This window comes from Chenopodium album, chromosome 1, assembly GCF_948465745.1.
Source record: "Chenopodium album chromosome 1, dcCheAlbu1.1, whole genome shotgun sequence".
NCBI lineage: Eukaryota > Viridiplantae > Streptophyta > Magnoliopsida > Caryophyllales > Amaranthaceae > Chenopodium > Chenopodium album.
Window position 1 is genome coordinate 8970718 of NC_137834.1, and position 13201 is coordinate 8983918.

At 34.8% G+C, this 13201-nt stretch overlaps 1 long non-coding RNA gene across 1 annotated transcript; it reads right to left on the reverse strand.

Annotated features, from left to right (window-relative positions):
- Nucleotides 1-1004: 1004 nt before the first annotated feature.
- On the reverse strand, nucleotides 1005-5102 carry LOC145557698 (uncharacterized). The gene is made up of 3 exons (XR_014092316.1): nucleotides 4924-5102; nucleotides 4163-4245; nucleotides 1005-1242 (listed from the first exon to the last, which is right to left on the reverse strand). It is a non-coding gene; the product is annotated as an uncharacterized LOC145557698 (long non-coding RNA).
- Nucleotides 5103-13201: the final 8099 nt, after the last annotated feature.

Sequence of the window (13201 nt, forward strand, 5' to 3'; positions counted from 1 at the left end):
CAAACAATTAAATCAAATAATTGAAAGAAAAAGTTAAAAAGGTTTAGACTGGATTTGGGACCAAACCCTCAGAAATTATCAACCTTTCACGTCTAGGGTGAAGACAACTTCGAACTTGGCTAGGTGTGTCTAGAACTTGTGAATACGAATTGTGCTTGCAAAAAGGTTGGTTTAGAAAGAGTGAGAACAGAAAGATATATTGCTCAAGAGAGAAGAGAGATAATTAGAGAACTCTTAATCAGAATTGGTTGATTGAAAACGGAGGTCCAATGACCCTATTTATAAGGAAAAAAAGTCCGAAATTCGATAGAAAAGAGTTTAAGTTTAAATTAGAATAAAATTGGTTCTGTTGCAAAGCTGTCGCCAGGCAACGGAGCCTGTCACCTGGCGACGAAGCTCGTCGCCTGGCGCTGTTTAAAAGATAAAAATCCGCTTATAGTGAATCTTTTTCCTAATATAATTAAGTAATTAGAATCCGCGTTTATCAGTTTTAAAATCCGTTTTATCATAAAACACTTATTTTATTCCAAATAAAACTCTTTAAAATAATAATTATCAATCCTAATCCTACTAGGATAAAAGAGAACCTTCTACATAATTATAGAAGACTATAATCAATTTTACTAGCTTTAGGAATAATAATTAATAATAGGCCCTCCTCTAGATCATTGGGCCGCATGTAAGAAAAAAATGGCCCAATTTAGTATTTTGGTCATAACTTCCTCATTATTCATCGGAATTGGGCTTATAATATATCGTTGGAAAGATCTTTTCGAGCCCTATCCAACTACCCTATTATTGGAACCTTGTCATGGATAAAACTAAATTGGACTGGCCATTTTCATAAAATAGAGTAGGTTTTCGAAAACAGAAAGAGAGATTTTTAATAAAAACTACCGCAACACTAGACTTTTCGCACTTTAACTTCATTCGACAATCAAACGACATGAAAGGTATTCATCACTGGGTTTGGTTTTGGGGAGACACAATTGGGTGTCTACACATATAAATAAATTTATTATATATATGTACAATATCTCATACTCTCATAGTAATGAGTTTTCCATTACAACAAATATAATTACAGTTTATACGTTAAAAAAATATCTTTCTTCCGTCCTTGTAATCTTGCACCATTAGATAATATACCTTTTCTATTGCGTCTTAGTATTCATACATGTCACATAATTTTTTGACTCTGCACTAAGTTCAGCATTTGCATCAAGACATCACCAAACGAATCTAAATAAAATAATAGACCAAAATTAGCTTTTCTTAAAGCACAAAAAAGATATACCAAAATTAATAACACTAGGAAGCGATATGCCAAAAAACATAAAGAATACATTTTCTTAAAAACATTTTTCACCTAATCAAACTAAAATCACAACCAACTTTCAAAGCCTATGCAATTACGGAGTAGAAAACTTGCCAACAGTATCAAGGCATTCATACTCGGAAGACAAGACATCATTAGCTAGTATTTAATATGTCACGATTGGCTCAAAATTTAACATACATTGGAGCCATGGCCTGCACATTTGTTATGCAAGCTAAAGCATATTATTCCATACCTGTATATCTAACAGTCTAAGTTAAAATATCTCGTAAACGTAACTAACATTACAGCCTACATGCATCCATTTTCAGGCCCTAATTTTAAGTATATTATTGACCTATAAACCATGTACACCAAAAGAATATGTTCAAGGTTAAGAATTCGGCAACCATCCTTCAAAGAAAAATATATGACCTCGTCAATTTAAGGAGAGAAGCAGGACTCCACTGTAATTCTATATCTAATATCAGCATGAATAATAAAGCTGTAGAACTTCTTAAAATAAAAGTACAATACACACCCACATGAAGGAGTTGTGTCTTTGATAAGTGCAATTACTAGATATATCAAGGATCACTATTATGGAGATAATAAGTTCGTGTTCTTGGGTCGTCATCATCTGTTGCTAGACTATGAGAGATGATCTTTGGACTAGTCAAATAGTCCAAAGCTCGCTAGAATGGATCCTATGAGGTCACACAAGGGTATTAGGTTAAGCAAGTTAGAGGCCCATTAATGGGCCTCATGAGCATTTAACTAATCATGAAATGGATTGGGCTAGCATAGTTAGATGAGAATTAGGTTTTGGGCTTTTGACATGGGCTCTTATTTAGAGATGAGATCTATAAATTAAATAAGATCTATGCCTAGGGTTGCTTGCAAGCAGTCATAATTCACACACAGTGTATTTTGACGTCAAGGCAACCAATCCAAAAAACCCTAATTCCTCTCTCTATCTCACGGCTATCTCTCTCCTCCCTTTGTCCGTGCGGCCGGCCACCCTTGGTGGTGCGTGTGGTGGTTCGTGGTGGTTCATGGTGGTTCGTTGCTCATTCTTCTCCGTAGAGGTCAATTGAAGGGTTCAATTGCAACTAACTAGCATTAGTAGAGGTCTTAATATGTGCCCGTGGACCAAGTAGAGGAATCACGCTTGGGGTTCTTTATCTCCAATTGCTCTTGCTCGATCGCACGTGGAATCACGCTTCAAAGGTACAATTATATATTCTTTATGTGTTATGCATTAGATCTTGGGATTAGGTACTGTATGAATATGATTCATGTTTATTCCGCAATTAGTAACTATAAACTCCTACACCACATACAGCAAAAAGGATAAAACTACTAGCCACATACAGCACACGAGTCCCACAAAAAATATCAACTTCACCCTGCCATGCCAACCGATACATGTGTTATTTCGATGATATGTAAAATTGACACAGAATAAGTGAGTAATTAAGTTTGACATAACAATTTCAAGGCATATTTTGAGCTCATCTTGGGCATTCATTTGAGCATAGCTCTAGAGTTAGGTCAATAAAATAGGTAATATCATAACATAGGTTGTTGATGCCATTTAGAGCTAATAGAGTGGTTATTGCTTCAATCATCAAGAATTAATTTTCAAATGGAATGTCCCCTCCACAATTACCCATTCTTTGAGTCATCCACCATAGCTTGAATCTGAATACACAAATCTTAACCCCTTACACGCATAAAATTTACAATTACCAAATCAACAAACTTTGAAGCTTTCTCTACAAACAATAAGTAATGATTGAATTGAATCGGAACAAATCGAGTTGAATCTATATAGTAATTTGTATTTAATGAAGACAAATTAATCCAGTAATATCAAACAGATCAATAAAAATAATAATAAAAAAAAGAGAAAGATTGAGAAGACAAACAAGAGCTAAATAAAATTCTCGAGAGAGAGATGAAAGAGAAGGGGCCAAGTAGCTGAAAAAAATTAAACAATCAAACCAGCTTTTCATATCAAAGTCAAATATTTCACACTAAATAAGAATTATGTTCATGACCTGATTCATTAATGAGTCGAGATAGACATATATCGGTATATCCTTCTTCATTATCCATTCAATTATAGTACAAAATCTAAATAGTTACAAAATAGACTAACATTCATGATATTTCATATATAAAGGTGCTAAAACAAGGGCCACAAAAAATGTTTCAGCATACACCTCTATCAAAACATCATACAATTCAGTTGAAAAGGGAAAATCTCGGGGTTGATAACTAAGCACCAAATAGATTGACAAAATGATGATGGAATATCTCCTGTACTAGTAAAGTTGCGAAGATTTTTTTTTTTTTTTTTAAAAAAAGGGATCTGACAAATCCGCTAAACCCAAAACAATTATGAAACAACTAAAATGATAGTTTGGAGTTCTGATCTTATTCGCCAACTCTCAGTTGTATACTTTAGAGTTCTATTGACTTATATAATACTCTTTTAATTTGTTAATTCCCTAGAATCTTTATTTGTGCATGATCAGTAATGAACAAGCAATAGTGAATATCAGTTACTAATACTATAAATAAAGCAATAAATTTTTTAAAATTTAACATGTGTTCCTTTAAGTAGGATTCAAGCAAACAAATCTGTATTGTAAATTTGTAATCCTTCAAGTAGGATTCAAGCAAACAAATATGTATTGTAAATTTCTAATCCTTTGAGTAGGATTTGAGCGATCAAATATGTACTATAATCCTTCAAGTAGGATAAAAGCAATCAAATATGTATTGTGTTTTTTCAAGTAGGATTATATATAGCATATTAATTCAGGAGGTGCAAACCTTAGTGGACACTAACCAGTTTGTAGAGAGTGTCGAAACAATAGCAAACTTTATTAGCAAAATGAGATATAGAAGAAACCAGCCTGAAACAAGAATAATATGTATCAAAACATGCACTTACAAACCAAAACCTGAAGTCCTCAACCAAGTATGCATTAAACTGGCTCCAACAGTTAGAGCTTCTAAACTAGGTAAATCTAGTCTGTAATCCACACTACAAATAGCCAACTAAAAATTAAATCTGCTTTTGATCCTTGACATCAGGCAGCTGGGAGCATTTATGCAATAATCAGATGCTATTTAATACCCTTTTCACTCTCAATATTATTTTGACGTGCCTTGGAATACCAAAATGCTATGAATTAGCTCAGATAAGTAACCAAACATAGATATTTAAGGACATAAACTAGAGATTAAAGGAAAAAGAAGAACAATTGGAGATATATGTGTACTAATGCTAAGCAATTAAAACCTAAATTGAAACACCCACAAAGAATTTCTGAAAGAATTTCAATTAGACCCAAAATTAAAAAAAATACATGAATTTCTAAGTCTAAACAAAATTAACAACCAAAAATGATAAATTCCCTGCACCCAGCACGACATACAAAAAACCCTACATTTCAATACAATAACTTTCTACTTCTATACAATAACTACAAATTCAAAGCTATTTCACAACAATTATATGTAACAAATTAAATCTAAATGGTGTTTTAGCACAAAATCATGGAAATTGATGAGGAGAAGAATGAGATTACCTTAGATTGAAGAAATTGACAAGGAGAGGAAGGAAATTATATCATGGCTTCCACCCAAATTCGCTAAATTTCATGCGATTTCAAAAGATGAACTGAGATCGTATAAAAATGAAGGGTAATGATGAACAATTAGGTATAAATTGTTTGAAGTGCTGAGATCTAGAGTTATAGAGAGAAAGAAAGAGAAGAAAGATAGAGAATTATGCGTTTAGAACTATGGGTATAAGGCGGTTTTGATATTTCTTTTTTTCTTGTACACTGTTTTTAGGTTGCCTTGAATCACGTGCAAATCAAACGAAGTTGTCGACGCTTTTTCTCGTCACGAAACTATTTTGGCACATAAAAGCATAAAAAAAAAGGAATCTATTTTTACAGTGACGTCACATTCACAACGTCGAGTCAATAGCGTCCAAAAACTAAGGGATTTGTAGTAGTGATTTGTGACCCCATTAAAAGGTAATTTTAGATTTTTTAATTATATTTGAAATTTCATAATTTTGATGTTTGTTGATGATAATTTATATTTGTTCATTGATCCTTAATAACAAATTCGTTATTGAAAGTATCTATTTTTCACCTATTTTTAATTTTTTGCATTTTTTTCTAAGTCTAATTTGTATTAATTTCAGAAATTGAAGATGATGTTTTTCAAACTACATTTAATATTTTTAATTTGTTCGATCCATATTTTTGTAAAGAGAAATAGAAACTTTTTAGTTTGATTAATATATGTTATTTGTGATTAAACCATATGTTATTTGAGTCTTTAAATTACCAATTATGTTGTTTAAGGTATAGGTTAATTAAAAATGTTATTTGGGTTTCGATAGTACCAAGAATGTTCTTTCTACTTAATAGTATATTCTTATACTTTCATGCTCATGTTCTTTTGCTTTTTTATTTTTATTTTTAGAGAAAAATAGAGTATTATACGTAAACATGTTTGTCTAGTTATCCCTTAAATTATTATTATTATTATTATTATTATTATTATTATTATTATTATTATTGTTATTATTGTTATTATTATTATTATTATTATTATTATTATTATTATTATTATTATTATTATTATTATTATTATTATTTTGTATCCATATTGTTTTGATTTATCCTTATGTTCTTTTATGTTATTTGAATTTTTATTGTTTTATATTAATTTAGAATATCATCTAATAATTTTTTTCCCTTTTTTGTAATTAGGATTGCCGAGGTTGATGATGAGAACGAAGTTTTTGGGACAATGATGGACTTTCAAATATTAAACATCCATAATATTAATAAAGGATATTCTTGTTATTAATAAAGAACATGATACTATCATGTAATGAATAATTCATTAATTAATCACTATGATTATAAGAAAAAATTTAAATAACAATTTACAACAAGCAATGAACGTTAGTTATGGGATAGTAAAAGTACATTACGATTACAATTGATGAACATGCATATTTAAAATAGTTTACCAAAAGATCGAATAATGAACATACAATATATGATATAATAACGAACATGCAAAAATAATACTCTATACTATTATTATCTAGTTATACATTACAAACAAATATAAAGTACATCATATTTTCCAATAAAGAACATTATTAAATCATCTAATTAACATTACATGAGATACACATGATCATAATTTAGACTACCATCACAAGATCTAAACTAATTAAATTTAAAGAGAGGATTTTAAAGTGAAAAATATGAACTTTTTTTTTAAAAAAAATACAGGGATATAATTTTTTTTATTGAAAAAAAATTCCAAATACAAATTTGAACATTTTGTTTATGAAAAGTTTGAATATTTTAATATGAAGAGAAAAAAAAAAACGAATTTGGAAAAGTCAAATATTTTGAAAAGATATGACAGTTAATGTCTGAGTAATTAAAAATCAATTAGTAATTATCTTTTCCTAAATTAAAGGAAACTGAATATTCATATTTAATGTCGTGTTCTTTTTATCTATACCTAATGTTCTTTTCCGCCTCTCTCTGCTCTAATTAGCAGGTATTTTATTCTTTTGGGCATGTTGTTTAGATCCAGGGCATGGTACACTTGTATGGAGGGATGGCAATGGGGCGGGTCGGATGCGGATGATGCTACCTCCATACCCATACCCGCCAAACAATCTTATACCCATCCCCGCCCCACTACCCGTGGCGGGTACAATATATATCCACATCCATACCTGCCCCACCGGATACAAGATAGGATCCATCCCTACCCCATCACCCACTTGGATATTCATACCCGCCCCAAAATCGTCCCAAACTCATTGCCATGATGCTTTATTGTATCAAATTAATGACAATTATATCAAATCAGGTTAAGAAAATTAGGACTTTCACTATTCAAGCTTATTGGGTCTTAAGGGGTATCAAGTTTCATAAATTCTAAACTCTTCTAAAAGAAATATGGTGCGGGCATAAGGTGGGTACGGGGCGGGGCGGGGTGGATATGGGGCGGGTCTACTCTAAAATCCATACCCACTCCATCACCCATGGTGGGTACACATTTATACCCATCTCCGCTCCATCACCTGCTAAACCTCCCTCCATCATCACCCCATTTGGGCGGGGATGGGACGGATCTCCCATTTAACCCGACCCACTGCCATCCCTACTTGTATGATACACCTGGGTGTAGGAACCACACATTGGGTTGGTAGTCGTTTTTGTGGTAATCTGGTGTTTGGTGAAGGAGGACCTACAGAGGAGGGAGATGTTTGTTAGTGATTTAGCTAGGTTGTGAATGGTTAATTTGGTGAAAGAGATTGGAAAGAAAGATGATTAAACAATGCAAGTTAAAAGAGATGGGTGTGTAGAAAATAAATGGGGCAATTATGTCATTTTATTTTTCATTTGTCATTAGCAACTTAACCATGGTTAAAAAGTTATAATGTTATAATTAAATTAGTATAATTAATAAAAGATTACCAATGATGATAACTTTTATTGCATTTTACCAAAGAGAAATAGAATATTACAAGGGAATGGGTAGGTGGGAGGACCACCCATCCCTTGGAGATCAAGGCAAAAGGGTTGCTTGCCACTTTTGGTCAGCTAGGCCTTGAAGGCCTGGCTGCCTTGTGCTCTCGGTAAGGTCTCCCAGCACGCAGTACAGGCCTAGTGCAAGCCTACTAGGCTGTGTGCGCTGCTAGCTAGCTGCCTTGCCGCAAGGGCTGGCTAGGAGTGATGGCCCCTTGATGAGCGCACAACATGCTAGAGACGGTTGGGCTCTAGAATGCTAGAAATGTTATCATGTGCTAGCGCCTAGCCCAATCATGCTAGCGTCTAGCTAGTAGTTATGATAGCTCGCCCAACCCCATATGCGTGACCATCACCATGCTAGGCTAATGCGAGGTCCTGGGCTTGTGGTTTGGCCTTGCCACCACATGGGCCTTGCCCCCACATGCGTGGTGTGGTGTGGCAAGTCCTCATTCTAGGCTTGCGATCCTAGCACGTCATGTCTCTAAATGATTTTCTTTGTTAATCCGATTTCTTGAATCATTTGAACGTTTGATGCTCGAAATCCAACATTTGAGTCTTAAATATATTTATCGACGTAGTTTAGCCTTCCGGCTTAATTCATTGCTTCTTATGGTTACGTTCTTTGGGTGTGACCTGCTGGGTTCAGTCAAGAGCAAGCCGTGAGATTAATTAATTAATTTCACTAATCGAAAGCGGCCTCTATCTAGGCAATCTGATTACTTGACTTCACTGAATAAGTAACATCGAAATTAATTTTGAATCCTTGGTCGGAATAATACGTACACTTATTCGAAGGACTAGCTAGGCATTCCAATCACTTGACTTAACTAAATAATTAGCTTCGAAATTAATTCTGAATCCTTGGTCGGAATAATACGTATACTTGTTCGAAGGACACCATTCCTCTCACAAGATAATTTATCTATTTTTTCCTCACCCCTAGTATAGAATATACTATTGATGGGTGTAATGGGATCAATGGCCTAGGATGGCGTGGATTTGTGGGTTATTTGAGAAAGTAAGAGAGGAAGCTAGAGGGGGAAAGAGGAGAGAGAAAGAAATGATTGTGGGTATGTTGTTAATATTAGTCAATAAAAGAAGTACATTAGCTATTAAGATGAATATATCAGCCAATTGATTTCTGATATCAATCAACATTATATTAGGGACATATCAAACATTAATAAAAATGTATCAGCCAATCAGAGGAATATATTAGCCAACAAAAGATTCATATAAGCCAATGAGAGGTATATATCATCCAACAAAATATACATATTAGCCAACAAATCGAAGGAACATATCAGCCGACAAACGAAGCGTATCAGCCAACAAAATGATGAAATAAAAGCAACAGGTAAACCAACAAAATAAACATATTAGCAATCAAGACGAACTTATAATCCAACAATTAATATATACATATCAGCCAACAAAATAAATATATCAGCCAACTAAAGAAACATATAAGCTAAATTATGTCAGATATCAGCTAACAAAAGGAAAAAAAAACACATATCAGCCAACAAAAGGAATATATCAGCCAACAAATGAAACATATCAGCCAACGAGTAAAATATATCAGTCAAGCCTCCCGCACCAAACAGTTCATGCGTCCGTATGCACGCAATACCTTTTCTTTTATGAAATAAATGTATTGATTGGTGCTATGATGATTTGTTGAGCTTGATGTGTTGTTTGGATGAATTTCTATAATTTGTGTCTTGAGATTTTGGTTTATGACACCTGCTAGAAAACTTTATTTTTCCAAACATAAGACATTTGTTGTAATTCCTCATGAATGCCATTACAAAATAAGTTAAACAAAAGGGTGAATATTGGTTAAAAAAATATTAAAATAAAAAAATACACTTCTTGATCTCATTTATGACATTTTTCTGCACCAAACTTAACAGTTAGTGATGTAGAGTGCAACCAATCTAGGATGGGCTATTCTCTAAACCCAACCTAAATTTGGTGATAAGGCCAATTTGCCTAAATTTTATTTTATTATAATAACTTTTATTTTAACATAGTTTTTTTTTTTATTAATATAACAACCTTTATGTTTGAATTACAAATTTATAATTAGAAACTATTAGTTATCCATAAATTAATGTGAGCCAAATCTATTTAAAATTTTGTTTCCTTGAGAATGCTGAATTTGTGAGGAAGCAAAATTACAAGGAGTAAAGCATACATCTACTCCCTAAACTTAGCCATAAGTTGTACTTTACTCACTAAAATCTTTAAAGTTGCAAGTTACTCACTACTCAAGTGGCTGGAGGTCATTTTTTAAGTAGTAACCTGATATAGCATGTTAACTCCCTAAACTTTGCCTAAACTATTGTACAAATAGGTATACTCCCTAAACTTTGGTTTTTTTTTTTTTTTTAATATATATATATATATATATATATATATATATATATATATATATATATATATATATATATATATATATATATATATATATATAATTCTCAATTTAACAATCTAATCATACATTTGTAATAAGCTAATAGGAACTCTAGCTAAATTTAAAGTCTAAAACTAACTAATTTTTTGACTTGGAAGAAAATTATTTATTTATTTTTTCTTTACACTAATTTAGTTCTTTTATTATTATTATTATTATTATTATTATTATTATTATTATTATTATTATTATTATTATTATTATTATTATTATTATTATTATTATTATTATTATTATTATTATATCTCAAAAGCAAAAGTCATACAACCTACATTAAATTAGTGGGAAGCCGAGATACAATATGGGCCCCCACTCCTCTAGCAATAGCAAAGCCTATCCTAGTAAATATATGAGCCGCAGCACGAGCCCCTATATCTTGCATCGTCGAGAACCTCTTAATCCGCTTCAGCAACGCAACGACCTCCTTCTCCAATTCCCCAAGCGAAGAAAAAGAAAAGGGAATGAAACCATATCCAATCACCAGACAACGAGCTTCATACTGAACCCGTTTCTGATGAGCCGCATCAGCCAAAACCCGTCCTGGAACAAAGTCAGAAAGCCCTGTTTGTGTCAATGGAGAAGACCCTATCAAGTCAACACAGACATCTCGACCACGATCCCATGAATAAAATAACACATCAGCAGGTCTGAGGGCCCCGTCATTCCCTCTAGGCAACCCTATGTCAACCTCCTTTCTTGCTGAAATCCCTGACCGATAGCAAACATCAACAAGTGTATCCCGAACAACATTATGCTGATGTTTAATACCCACAATACTAGCAAAAGACACCGCATGATCACCGAAAATATCCCCAGCAAAAACCCTCGAACAAGCAGAGCACGGTGTCGAGACAGAGAACTATGGAACACCCATCCGATAACACAACACACATCGGTATGTCTTAGCGTTCATCATCTGACCCAATCCAGAAATAGGGATTGCCCGAAGCCAAGCAGAGGTGTGATCACCCTGTTGCGGCTTCCACAATGCCGTCTACCGAGGAGACAAAGAAAAGGTGGATTCTGTAGAACCGATAACCTTTGTGAAATATATATCTGTCAATTTCTTCATGATTTTAGGGGCAGCGACCTCACTAGGATTACTCAAAATGTCAAACTCCACCGATCCATTAAACAGACCCAACGCATCCTCAAAAGCTCAACCAAGACCAACGATACTAGTACGACGCAGAAGTTGTGTCTGCAACCCAGCAGACTGCAACCTAGAAGCAAGAAAAGCATAATGACGAACATCACCTGCGGAATAGACACCAAGCCCTCCGAACGCAAATGGTAAGGTGGCGAGCAACCACTGCCAATCATCAAACCCGGGCCCCAAAGCAATAACAATACACTCCAAGGAAGATCGAAGAGCCTCGTCGAAAGCGCGCTGAGCCTCCTCGAAAGCACCTGGAGGACAAGTACGCAAGGCATAGTAGAGTTTAGAAACTCTAGTACATGCCCTAAGTAACAACAGCTCACACTAAGGATCATCCAGCATATCAACCTTATCCATAAGCGCAATGATCTTGGTAACCCTCTGCATCACAAGCTCACCACTAAAACCAGAATCAGAACTAACGGGACCACCAAGCAACTTAACACCACGCAAAGGTCGAGCAATATTAGGTGGAAAAACACCCACAAGCCTACTTTGAGGGTCTTCTGTAGGCCAGAATACTTCTGTTTTTTCTACGTTAAGAAGTAACCCAGAACGAGGTCCTTCCTCCATAATCAACTCTAGAACCTTCCCTACCACCAAAGTGTCTCCAATAATAGTGCCGTCATCCAAATACCACGCCTGAAGACATACCTCAAAAGTCTCTCTGATTTTACACACAAGAGGTTGTAAAACCAAAGAAAAAAGGAGAGGACCAAGGGGATCACCCTGCTGCACCCCCTGAGACGACCATAATGTATGGTCCCCATAATACAATTTGGCTAGATTAGAGTAGCAGAATTTAACCCACCGCGAAATACCCGGACAACGGCGACGGACTTCACGTAACATGACCGAACGATCAACTAGATTGAAGGCATTTCGAAAATCCATCAACAACATAGATAGACCAGCGTCAGAACCACGATCCTCAATCAACCGATTCACAGCATGAAGAATAGCCTCACCCCCTGAAGAAACCCCAACGCCAAATTGAAGACCATCAAAGTAACTGCCAAAAGACTGGCCAACCATAAAAGCACCGACCTTCGAAACCAAACGTCGCCAAACAATACCGACAACTATAGGACGTATACCACCACCAGGTTTGATAAGTGGTGTGAGAGGAGCACTAGCAATATGCTCTCCTAGTTCCATAGGACTTCTGCCAGCAAGAAAGAGATTAACCACCTCGAAAATAGAGGCAATTAACTCATCTGAGACAGCCACATCAGCACCACTCAAATACTCCATAAGGTGTTGAGCACGTAAACCGTCCCTACCACATGAAGTACCATGCGGAAAACTCTTAATATGATCCAAAACAATAGCAGAGGTAGCAACGAGATGAAGTTGATCAACAGGTATATCAGTAGGCAAGGATGGAGCTGGATAAGAAGGGTGTTTTGACTGTAAATCTGCAAGAGTGGACTCATTATACGGAGCAACCCCCGAAGAAGAAAGAACCCGGACTGCAGCTGTGTAATGTCCATCACAAATCTTCCGACGACATTGCTTGATATTACGCTCATCCAAATCAAGGTCCTCATCATCAACCACCGACAAAGTAAGAAAATCCCCTGCCAAAGTTTCCCTCACAAGCTGCTCACAACCACCTGGTGAACTCCAAGAGCATATAG